We start from the raw sequence: 13,988 nt of genomic DNA, 5'->3' as shown, positions 1-13,988 counted from the left end.
AACACTTACAAAAATTTTCGACCTGCATCCACCTGCATCCAAATCACCTCTCTGTCCCATCGTTTGAACTTATTCTTAAATCGATCAAGAGACCTTCGATCGATCCAACTTCAAAGTTTGATCGATCTCATGATCCAACACTTAGAAAAATTTTGAGCCTGCAAAAACCTGCATATTCAGCTCTCTGTCTCATCGATCGAAAACATTCCAAGATCGACCTGAACTTCTTCGATTGATCCAACTTCAAAGTTCGATTGATCTTCAAGTTCCAACACTTAGCCAATTTTTTGAGCCAAAAACCTGCATATTTTTTTTGCCTTCTGTCTTATCGATCGAACATTTTGTTCAGATCGATCTCAGTTCTTCACTTCTCTATTTTGACCCTTGTTTGACTTTATTTGACATTTTAATTTTCAAAAATTCAAAAATATTTTTATTTTATTTTATTTTACAAAAATTCAAAAATATTTTCTATTTTTTCAATTTTTATCTTATTTTTAATTTTTAATTTTTAATTTTATTTTATTTTTCAATTGATCAAAAAAAATAAAAATAAACCCAAAAATATTTTATTTTATTTTACAATTTTTAATTTTAATTTTAATTCTAATTCTTAATTTTGGTTTTTCATTTTTCAAAAATTTCAAAAATTTCAAAAAAAAAAATACTTTGAGGAGAGTTCATCAAAGTTCGATCGATTTGAAATCTCAGTTCGATCGATCGAACTAATAGGGAAATGTTTTTAAAAACAAAACAGAGAGTTGTGAGATCGATTACAAAGATCAATCCAACAACTCCCTACCCTACCCCTTGCTTCCCTCATCGTCGCCGTGAACCCCAATCACCCACTACATCTTCCTTATCTCCGGTGACACCTCCGGCGACATCAAGCTCACCTCGAATCTCACTCCCTCTTCATCTCCACTTCTCTCGCTCAGTTGAGGTAAGATCCGAGGCACCATGCCTGATTTCGACTTAGATCTCATGCTTACATGCTTTACATGTGCAATCCATGCCATTTTCATGATAAATCCACCATTGATAAGCTTTAAGCATGTATGTATATATATGTATATGCTTTGTATATATTTGTGTATTTAGATTCGATTTTGGGAGTATGGGCCTTGTTTGTGTGACGACCCTGGTTTTTAGGCCAGCGTGTCCTGTGATGAACCGAAGATTGACCCGATAACGGATCCGATATGAGGAAGCAAAAATAGAAAATAAGACTCTAAGAAGTCAAAGTGACCTTCTATGAGGTTGTAGAACTCAATGAGAACTGATGCGGGAGCAAAAGATCAAAAATATGACAAATAAGCCCCTAGGGGCAAAATAGTCATTTCTAAAAAAATGGATTCGAGTGCCACCAAGCACACCGCTGGAAAGACAATAAAAAAATAGTCAAGATGGACTCAAAAATCGCATAATTCGGAGTCCGGACGAAGGAGAAACGGCCTCACGAAGAAAATTGAGCACTTAAGGCTAAAATGGTAAACTAGTAATTATTCAGGAAGATCCGGGTACAACCGAGCACACCGTTAGAAAGACAGCAAAAAATTAGTCAAGTTCAAAAAAAAGTTCACTCGATTTGGAGTCCGGACGAGGGAGAAACGAGGGTTTAAAGTTGAGACGTCGCGGCGGCCCGACGAAGGCCATGGCGCACACGGCGCCCATACACGAGCCCACCGGCGCCCATGCCGGCGCCCAATGGCATGCACCAACTGACCGCAAGTAAAAAAAAGTGAGGTTCCAAAACTGAGGCTTGAAACGGAGGTCGAAACGAATTTTTCTGGAAAAACACGAAGAAGAAACCCCCCTTAAAATCGAGTTTTCTACCCTACCTCGCGTTAGAATCGAAAAAAACTCACTGTGAAATTCCCAAAATGCCCCTATATCAGAACTGAACAAGAGGGTTAAAAGTTGCTACAGTGACTGTCTGCAACTGAGAGCAAAAACGGGCTAGAAGATGAATTTTTCTGGAAAAACACAAAGAAGAAACCCTCCTCAAAATTGAATTTTCTATATGACTCGCGAGAGAATTCAAAAAAAATGTAATGTAAAATGCCCGAAATTCCCCTCCATGAAATCTGGTCATGCAGGTCCAAAAAGCTGCTAAAAAGAAAAACAGAAAGCTGAACTTTACGATCGATTTCTGGCACCAATACGACATTTTCTGGAAAAACACGAAAAAGAAACCCCCCCTAAAATCACGTTTTCTAAGTGAACATGAGGAGATCGAAATTTATTTCCCGAAGAAAAACCCCAAAGTGCCCCTAAATCAGATTATGCAAAAAAAAAATGCAAAATGAATCCCTAGGAGGCTCAAATTGCCAAGGAAGAGGTTTTTCCCAGAAACGATCATGCATGTAGACGTAAATGGTGATTTTGAGCGCGCAAGAATGGTCCACGGCTCCCGGAAATGGCCGAGTCAAAATTTGACCCCCCAACGGCCAAAAAGGCGAAAATGAACTTGAAATGAAAAATATGGAAACTAAAATTAGGAAATGGTTTCAAACGACCATTTGGCCCTTGGCCAAACTTCATACAAGATAAATGAGACCTAGTGGAGGTGCCGGAACACACTTTGCACCATCCGATTTGAAAATAAACCTTAAAGGCTCGGATTCTACTATTTTAGCCCAAAACGCAAAATGTGAACTAAAGTGCAAAAATGAACACTAAATGGTGTTTGGCCCTTGGCCACACCTCATACATGATTATAGAATCCCTATGAAAAAAAAAGAGTAGAATTCCCATGCCCAATGCAAAAGTTATGAAGAAAAGACTTGTGAATTTTCAATATTTACATAATAATTTTGAAAGTAAAGTGCATAGAATACATAATACATGTTATTGGCCACCGGCCTCATCTTATACATGTTGAATACAATGAAAAGAGTGTACTTATGCACACTTTACATACATAGAATCAAAGAATACAAGTTTTGTCATGAGAAGCTACAAATCATCCAAGGCAATGAAACCTTCAAGTCTTGAGTCATGTACCTGAAATATGTCCCAGTAACGTAGGGGTGAGCAACATAAAGCTACTCATAGGAGATGAGTATGCATCGACCTAGCATTTTACAATTTTATCACCTTAAGGTGAAATATGTCAGAGGGGCTTATGCCACCTAACGTCTATGTCACAATGAGACTCAGGGAGCATCCTAAGCTACCCTAAAGTAATAATCAACAAGAATCATGATACTTAAACATGTATGAAACGAATTTAGATTTGGATAATTCAAATAACATGACAAGAAGGATACTTGAATACAAGTTAACAAGAATTACATTATCAATGCAATTAGGCAAAGTTTGGAATAATCCATACAACACGACAAGGAGTTACTAGAATACAAGTTCACATTGTCAAGGCATTTTACATGATTGGAACATACTATTTAACACGACAAGAAGTATATTCGGATATAAGTTAGCAAGAATTACATTATAAATGCAATTGGCATGATTGGAGCATTTCACAAACACAAAAAGTTTAAATCTTCAAAGAATAGCAACTTGAAATTTAAAAAGTGAAATCAAACAATGTGGAAACTTGGATATCACCCGGATTAAAACCGTACTCTTAGGATCACTTTAGGGTTACTAACCCAAGGGTACCTTCCCCTATTCTTGGGATCACTTTAGGGATTATCAACCCAAGGGTACCTTCCCCTATTCTTGGGATCACTTTAGGGATTATCAACCCAAGGGTACCTTCCCCTATTCTTGGGATCATTTTAGGGATTATCAACCCAAGGGTACCTTCCCCTATTCTTGATTGATATCCCAAGTTCCAAAATCAATAAGTTGTGCAAGTTAAGATTGTATCAAATACAATAAATACATTAACCACGTTTCATGCACAACCAAGATTTTGGAACACGCAAGTCATGCCCCTAGTTCATCAACTATCATGGCATGCGAGATGACAAGAAATCATAGTATGCAACTATATAGACAACATCCAAGATATATAGCACATAGAGTTCATTGAAGTAAATATACCACAAGTATAAGATACATAATTCAATTACTTTCTAAGCAACATATGAGTAATTAAATCATTCCAAGACAAGTGTGCTTGTTCATTAAGTACATTAATGAAACCTAGATATAAGGGGTCATGATTAAACCGATGAAAGCATAAAAAGGAAAATTTAATCAACCTAAGGGATTAAATTATCACGATTACGAGGCAAGTCCAAATGTTCTATGAACAAGGTGTGTCAAGGACCATATCAAGGTCAAGTTCAATGTCAAGTTACAAGTCCATTTCATGCAAGACATAACCATGTGAATTAAGTTCCATACAAAGGAAGTAAATGAATATAAGTTTCAAACTTATCCGATTATTCTCAATTTGATACATGTGAAGGAATTTGTCACGAAAAGCATGAATTCCAAGTTAGAAACTTAATCAAGACCAATGAGCTATTGAATGAATTTTAATTATTACACTTAATTAAAATCTCTAAGTTTTGAAATTCATCCAAATGATCTCAAATTCAAATATGTTATACAACATACCATGACATGATTTAAAAACACGACACAAGTGAATTCCATGCAATGAATGGCCATGAGCATTAAACTTTAATACTAGAAAAATAATAGATGATAGATTTCAAAACTTAACCAAATATTCTAGATTTAATATATGTGAAACCATATAGCATGCATATCAAGAATGTCAAGTCGGAATTCCAATAGGGTGAATAGTACACCTGGAATAAATTAATTAAATATTACTAAATTTCAAAACTTCTCCGATTACTCTCAATTTAATCTATGTTGAAGAGTATGCTAGGGCCTAATATAATATGCTAACACACATTGATTTTAAGCTAGTTAAGGCCACATGAATTAATATTTTATTCTAGTAAAATATTAAGTAAAATTTTCATTACTTGTCCAATTTCTCTCAATTTAATATATGTTAATCAACATATCAAGGGGTAATATTCTATCATGCCACATGATTAAACAAAGTTATGGACAACCGGGAAAATTAAATCCTTCACAAGAAAATTAAATAATAAAATCTCTAGATTTCTATTTAAGCATGTAAACAAATTGTATAAGCATCAATAGCATGTTATATAACAATAATTAAACCTATAACATCCCCTATCTCAATTTGAGATGAAAACCTCAAAAGCCCACCGAAAAAAAAAGTGTTCCGAATCCGCCGAAACCGAAGGGTTTTGTCGGGGACAACACGATCTACATGAATCCGAAGGAAGCCCCATGAAAATCACAATTTGACCTCAAAACCAAACTCAAGAAATGGTCAAAAATGAATTCTAATAAAGGGGAATGGTAGAACACGTCGAGGGGAACAAAAACCGTGAAGGCCGAAGGGATAAGAACACACATTTTTTTTCACAGAAAAGCTCAAATCTGTTTTCGTAAAAATACAATTTTGGGCTTGGAAGATGCTAAAAATCAATGATGTGACTCAAAGGAGGATGTGCGAAGAATTACGGAATTTTACTTTGTAGAGTTATTCACAGCCAAAGGTGCAGTTGAGGATGATGAGTTCTGGTCTCTTATTCCTCTTACGGTTATAGAAGTGATGAACAATAATTTGTTAAGGCCTACATCAAAGGAAGAGCTTCACCAAGCAATCTCAGTAATTGGGGCTTTTAAGGCGCCAGGTCCCGATGAGTTGACATCATTATTCTTCTAAAAAAACTAGGAATTGGTGAAAGGGGGGTTGGTGGATAGTTTTAATTCTTTTTTGATAGGGGAACATTTGCTGAAAGCTCTTAATCAAACCAATCTCTTCCTAATTCCAAAAATTCGTAATCCAACAAAGATATTATCGACCCATATCTTTATGTAATGTTATTTATCGGTTATTTTCCAAAGTTATAGCTAACAGGTTGAAGATTCTTCCCCCGGGCCTTATTTCTGAAAACCAATATGCTTTCCTCCCAAATATATTGATCCATGATAATATAGTTCTAGGACATGAGCTTCTTCAAGTGATGAAGACAAGGCAAAGACGCTACAAATCGCTGGCTCTGAAGTTGGACATGGCTAAGGCATATGATTCTTTGCTTGTTAGAATGATGAAGCAAAAATATGATCCCAAAACTGAACCATGGAGATAAAATTACCAATTATAGGCCAATAGCTCTATGTAACCTTGTTTACAAAATTATTTCTAAGATTCTTGCCAATAGGTTAAGTGATGTTTTGCCTAAACTGATTGGAAATGAACAAACTGCATTTATCAAAAACAGAAGACTTCATATCTTGTTAGTTCCTAATTTGGTAAAAGATTTTGGTAAGAAAAATGGTGCTATTAATATAACTTTGAAGATCAATCTAAAGAAGGCCTATGATTTAGTGGACTGGGGTTTCATTTTATCAAGGTTACAGCTACATGGCTTTAGTGGAAAATGGATTCATTAGATCCATGCTTGTATATCCTCTGCTAAATTTTCTATTTTATGTAATGGTGTCCCTGTTGGATATTTTTCTGCTGCTAAAGGGCTCAGACAGGGATGTCCTTTGTCTCCATTGTTGTTTTCCTTTGTAACTAAATATTTCAGCACTCTTATGAACAACTATATTGACATGGGAAGGATCAAACTATATAAGGAAGTGGTGAGTTCAGGGATGCAGATTTCTCATGTTTTCTATGCTGATGATCTTATTTTGGTGGTCAAGGCTGAGATTTCTACCGCTAAAGCAATGGATAAAGTTTTTCAAAGATTCAAAGATGTTACTGGACTTCAGGTTAATAAAGACAAAAGCTCTATTATTTTCTCCTAGTCTATGAGGGGTAGAAAAAGACTGTCTTCCATCTTACACTTCCAAACTGAATCATTTCCTTTCAAATATCTTGGACTACCTCTATCTAATCACAAGTTGAGAGCTGGGGACTTCAGAAGCCTACTGGATAAAGTGAATAACAGACTTGTTCACTGGAACACTATTAATTTTTCATTGGCAGGTAGGATTGAATTGATTAAATCAGTGTTATATTCTTATCTATATCATTGGTTATTTGGATTTAAGATTCCTTGGGGGATAAAAGTTCAGTTGGAGAGAAGATTGAAATTATTTCTTTGGAGTGGTAAACAAGATGTTAAAAAACTGTCTCAAGTTAAATGGAGTCAAATTACATTACCTGTGGATGAGGGAGGTTTCAATATTAGACAAATTCAGGATATTGACAAAGCTGCAAAGATTACTTTGTGCTAGGATTTTTTGCAGAAAAAAGATAAATTATGGATTCAATGGTTACAGGCAGTCTACTTACAAAGATCTTCTTTTTAGAATGTGATTCCAAGGTTTGGGGATTCTCCAATTTGGAAATAGATTTTAGAAGTTAGATAGTTGGTTTTGAATAATGTTAAATTCAAGGTTGGGGATGGTTTGAAGTTCAAATTGTTGATAGAACCTTGGTGTGAAAATTTATCTTTAATTCAGTAGTTTAGAGCTACTTTGTTTAGGCAAATTGATAGAATAGAATGTGTTACTGCTTTCATTGCAAATGGGACATGGACTGTACCTACTGATTATTCTGCTGAGGTAAAGAACTTCATTCAAAATTTTGTTATTAAGGCTGGAGAAAATTCAATTGTATGGAAACATGGTTTGTTTTCATTGAAGGCTGCTTGTGAGATATGTAGATCAAGAAAGCAACCTGTGATATAGAGTAGATTAATTTGGAAGCATTGCATACCAAGGATTGCAGTTAGGGTTTGTATCATCCTGCACAATAAGAATTTATCCTTTGTCAATCTTCAAAAATGAGGAATCATGGTAACTTCTATTTGTCATAATTGTTTTGGTAATTTGGATACCAATGACCATTTGTTCAGCACCTGTGTGTATGTTAAAGAAGTTTGGAGTAATATGTTCAGCATTCTTCAACTGGAATATAATGGATTCAGTCAATGGCTCAATTGGTCGAATGGTTTGTGTTGCAAACTGGTGTTAAATCAATGAAGTCCAATCTCTTGTGTGCTGTTTTTTCAGTAACTATTTGGAAAATTTGGTCTATGCGCAACTCTACTCTTCATCATGGCTGCAAAAATAGTGCTAATTATGTTGTGCAATCTATTATTTGGGATGTTTTAACTTTCCTTAATATTATATTAGAGGACCTTTTGATTGTATTTTCTTCCTCTTTATGAAGTTCTTGATGATGTCTAGCATCTATTGAAAATGGGCTTATTCTAGCTCATGAGATTGTCAAAAGGAAGTATACCTCCTTATAATTATTGTAATGTATATTCTTATTTATAAAATCCCCCCATTCAAGGAAAAAAAAAAAAATTGAATCAAAAATACTTCCAAAATTCTTCATTCTTGGAATCTAATTGCAAGAAGAGAGCCTCGTGGAAGTGGAAAGGCCTTAACTCTGCAAAAGTAATTATTCAATTGGGACTAATATGGCGAATAGGGGATGGGCAGTCAATTAACATTTAGACTAACCCGTGGCTTCCAGGAAAATATAATTGCAGGGTCTTATCTAAGAGGAATGGGGGACATCTTCGGTTTGTGGCTGATCTTATTGACGACTATACTCATGTTTGGAAGGCGGATCTTATCAATGCTAATTTCAGCAGTAAGGACAGATGAAAGATTTTGCAATTATCGGTGAGTATTGCGAAGGGGAAAGACATGAAGGTCTGGAGTTGGTCTAAGAATGGAAAGTTCTCAATAAAGAGTACCTACTTCTTAGCTGTAACGACCCGAACCCGGGAGTCTGAATCGTTAACCGGGTCCTTACCCGAACCCAAGGTCGTCTAAGGGCATTAAAGTCCTATCCAATATCAATACATAATATATATACATCATCCCAAGACTTATAGTACATCATATGTCTAACATCACAGAAAACTCACAAATACAGGTGGATAAGGCTACGTCGGCCGCCACTTCCTTCCCGTGACCTGAAAAATATTAATAATGAAGGGGTAAGCACAAGGACTCAGTAGGAGGTGCCTAAGACATACCTCATAATGACCTCGTGAATCCACACAAAGTATAGAAATAAAAAAGTACGGGATCATGCCATTTGGGGAAACACAATAACTATAACAACAACAACATCAACAACAACAACAACAAGGCAGATCATCCAACCATATGTATACATTACAGCCAATGCAATGCCATGACATGCCAATGTCGATCCCCATTTCCAAAACACTTCCGTTTCACCGTTCTAAACCGTTAATGCAACCCGACCCATAGCAGCTATATGGCGCCATAAGAGAAGGAGTGGCTAGCTATCCCTGAACACATGGCTTCTCCAATGCGTCGTTTTGGGCCTAGGTAGCTCAACCACGCTAGGATTTCTCCATAGTTCCCTTTAGATCACATTAACACCACGGACCACTAAGCAGCTCTTAGGCGCCCGGGTTTTCGCAAACCACTTTTCAAAACATTTTCCCAAAATGATTTTTCATTTCATTTCAAAACAATTTCCCCTTTTTCTTGCCCAATGCAATGCATGAATGCTTCATGCTTTCAATATCATACCAATAATAAATTTTTACACATTACATTCGAATTCAACAATATAGCATGCTTGTACAAAATCTTCTAAAGGGCACATTATACTTTCATATAATTACAATCCGGCATTTAAAACACATAAGGCAAGAAATAAACCCACATAGCATGCTTATTCACATTTTAACAATTAGCACATAGGCATTCTCAACATAATGATACATTGAAAATTATATATAACATAAAATTCAAATTAAATAAAATTCCAACACAATCAAGCATGCTTATACATCATAGTTAAGAAATAATTCACATTGACACATAAAACCCTTAATACCATAAACAAAATGATAAAATCAAGCATGCTTAGAATCAATTTAAAGTGGGAAATGCACTAAAATAAAAGAAATTGTGTATTAGAACACCCCTATCTCAATTATAGAAGGAAAACCCCAAAATAGCTCCAAAACCAAAATTCCAAAGTGGTCCAAACGGGACTTTGCTCCAATCAAAACGAAGCCCTCGTTGTGCTCGTCGACTTTACCTTCAGTGGTAAAGTCAAATTCCTAAGGATTAAGCATAGATCTACATTTGTTTATGTGAAAAAAAAAAAAAAAAAATGGAAAATGGGAGGAAGGCTGTGGGAGAGAGAAACAGATTGTGTCAATCTCTTAAGTGCTACTATATATATATATACATTGAACTTTATTATATGTGGGGTTCACCAATTTAAAAGTATCTCTTTTGATTTCATTAACAAATGTACATACACCAAACACACCACAACCTATGTCTAAACACACAGTCACATCAATATGCATCAAATAATAATATATGAAATGGGACAGCCCTGAAAAATAATCTCTGTGTTCAACAACTTCGGTTACGGGTCCCACCTGGGACCTTTGGGCTCGAAAAATGAAAAATTGCCGAAATGGCAACCAATTCATTTCCAAAAGTCCTGAACTCAAGGAAATGCCCTAATTAACTCTCAAAAAACACCCGGCATACCCCCACAATGTCTGGCACGCAAAACGAGACAAAATAAAAATAACCCCCGAAAAATTAAAAAATTCCCAGAAAATGAAAAATGGGAAAAATTGGAAACATTACATTTGCCATCTCTTATCTTAAAGGTAATCTTCACTCTCAGCCATTCGGTACTCAAGATGCAGAATGCAACTACTTTCAACAACTCAGGAAGGGTTGGAAAGATGTTTGGAAAGTTCATTCTTCTAGGAAGGTTCAGTTCTTCTTGTGGCAAAGCTTGCATGAAAAGATCCCTATTAATGTTAATTTGAAGTTAAAGCTTATCATTGATCACTCTTTGAGCAAAAGATGTGGCCTAGCAAAAGAGATAGTTGACCACATGTTATGTATGTGTCCTGAATCATAATCAGTGTAGAAGATATGTCCCTCAAGGCTGGATTTTGCTAATTAACTCCCCATATGTTGGCCTAGACGTTGGGCATCTCTTGTTGATGATTAGAAGGAGATAAATTGTTTTCCCTATTGTGCGGGTTTGGCTTCCTATATATGTTGGCATATATAGAAGCATCGAAACAATTAGGAGTTTATTATGAAAAGATGGAGCCTAAAGATATAGCAGACAATGCAATTCGGGATTTTTTGAGGGCCAAAATATTCATAGGCAACACCAGTTAATGAGGTCACAATCACCCCCCAGTCTAAACCATAGGTCTTTATGGTCCCCTCCTCCAACTGGGTTTTGTAAGCTGAATATCGATGCTGCCTTTAATGGGACATCACTCGAAAGTAGGGGGCATTGGTTCTTAGGAATCATGAAGGTATTTTGTTAAGAATTGCTTCTATTTCTTTCTCCTATACACCATCAGCCTCAGTTGCAGAAGGTTTGGCACCCTTCAAGCGTGCTTGGATTGGAATTTGTCAAACACAGTAGTGGAAGGTAACTGCAAATTAGTTATGGAGCTCAGTCTAACAAAGGAAGCTATGAATGTGATTGTTGAAGATTGTAAGTTTTTGCTGGATAGAGGAAACAACATCTCTCTAAAATGGACCCCAAGGTCGAGTAATGGGTCGGCATATGCAGTGTGCAAAATGGCCCCAATTTCATGGGATAAGTTGATGTGTTGGGATTCAATCCTCATTTCTGTTTCAAAGGCTCTATATATAGATGCTTCTTTTGTTTTGTAACCTTGTCTGTTTGTTTACTTCTGATAAAAAAAATAAAAATAATAATAATAAAATAAAATAAAAAAATTTACATGCATTTGATTTTCAATATGCCTACCTTTTCAAAAAATTTAATTTTTCTATTAAAAAAAAAAATCAATAAGGGGAAAATTAGAAAAGGAGTAAAGTTTTGTTAACCCTCATAGATTAGCAATTTGATAACATTGATTTTTTAAAAGAATGGTATACTATTGATAAAAAATGCCCCATTAATCCAAAGTCATATGTGCATGTACTATGTTCAAATATATATATATATATTAAAGTGCAAAAAATTCCCCTAAATTATTGTTCTTTTACAAATAACCCCCAGAACTATTGATTTGTTGCAATTGAGTAAACCCATCATAAAAGATTGTTTTACCCTTTCTCATTACATTTGTCATTTCTTACTAAACTATTTTTTATTATCTTTTCTCTTATGTAAATATTAATTATACCATTTATCTTAATTTTATTATTAGTATCAATTTATCAAAAAAAATGAAAAAATGAATAAATATATTTGTAACTACAATTTTGTAAAATGATTATTTTATTATTACAACTTTATTATTCATAATAAAACTTATTATACTCACTATAAACTTTTTTACAATAAAAAATATCTTCTTTTCATACAATATATTCATGAAAATTTAATAAATTACCTAAAAAAAAAAAAATTCTTTTTTATGCGATATATTCATAAAAAATTAAGAAATTATTTAAAAATAATCTACTTAAAATTTTATTTAAAAAATTATAGGTAAATTTATGAAAATTTAATGAAGAATATGTCAACAAATTAGTATAATTTTTTTTTCATAATTTATGTCAATAAGAAAAATAGATTAAGAGTAATTCAATAAGAAAGGGTATTATGGTCATTTAACGAAATATAGTCGAGGCACTGTGGGCATTTTGCAACTAAATGTGATGGTTCAGAGAATTTTATGCACAAAATATATTTGAGGAATTATTCTCGAATTCTAAATAGTTCAGGAGATATTTGCGCACAGAGAGAGAGAAAGAGAGAGAGAGATAGAGAATTAAGGCTATGGACCTTTTATAAAAAGAGGGAAGAGCTTAAAGAATCAAAGGAAAAAGGACCGTACGATTTTGTTGAATTTTCAAATTTGAACTTACAAAGCTACACTACATGTAAATGCCATGACTCTCACTTTTATACGCTTCCATTGTGTTAAGGTTTTCTATAGCAAACAAAAACAATAAGAAGTCTCCAGACAAACCTTTCACAATTTTATTTTCTTTTGGGGAAAAGTAAACTCTTTAGAATTGAAAACCAATCAGTCTCTGATGATCTCATCTTTCTCTTAACCCTACCATCCTTTGTGTTATTTTGGCAAAAATCATATAAGATAGGCTACGTGATTGACTTGACCCAGGTAAGGTATATATGGTCAAGTTTGATCTCCTGATCAATTCATAGTATTTGCTATCCCGTTCATGCTAGAACATGTTATTTATTATTTTTTAAAAGAAAATAACATAATTATTTTTAAAATATTATTTTGATAAAATAGAAAAGAAGCCAAATATATGCTATCCAGTTTCATGCTAGAATATTTTTTTTATTTATTTATTTTAAAATAACATAATTATTTTTTAAACATAATCTCACGCGCGATAATTAGAAAAATGATAATACTCTATTACTATCAAATGATGTGTGTATTGTTAATTTACACTTTGAGAGGTATATTCTTATTCATCACTAATTAAAAGTTTTTGTTGTAATTGAAAAAAAAAAAAAAAAAAACCAACTATCAAGTGTAACAATACTCTTACAATTATCTAAACGCTAAAACCACTATACATTGATTTACATATGATGAGCACTGAAAAGTGTGCATTTAAACCCGTTAAACTTAAGTATTCTAGTACATTTATCTATCTTACTTTGCCGTTTTAGACTTATTACGTGTTATTTATATTTTCAGGCACTAATCCCAAAATTGAGCTAACTCAGCCAAATAAGAGCTTAATTGAAGCAATCCTGAGATAAACCAAAGGAGGGAGCAAAGTGTAGAAAGAAAGGAGCAAAAAGGAATCAAGCTGTGCAGCTGAAAAGTTCGATCGATCCAACTTAGAGTTCGATCGATCGAACATCTATGATCGATCACAGTACTTCTCGATAGATCCAACCTTGGCCTTTGCTGAAATTCCAAGTTCGATCGATCGAACATCACCTTTGATCGATCCAACCCTATTTTGTCCTATTCAAATGATTGATCTTATCCACAGCTGTACGCCTACCAACCACTTTTGTCTTTTTCCTCATA

Source organism: Cornus florida, unplaced genomic scaffold (assembly GCF_030987335.1).
Source record: "Cornus florida cultivar Cherokee Brave unplaced genomic scaffold, ASM3098733v1 CherokeeBrave_3.0.0_Hap2_Chr09, whole genome shotgun sequence".
Lineage (NCBI taxonomy): Eukaryota > Viridiplantae > Streptophyta > Magnoliopsida > Cornales > Cornaceae > Cornus > Cornus florida.
Note: the sequence above shows the minus strand (reverse complement) of the source record.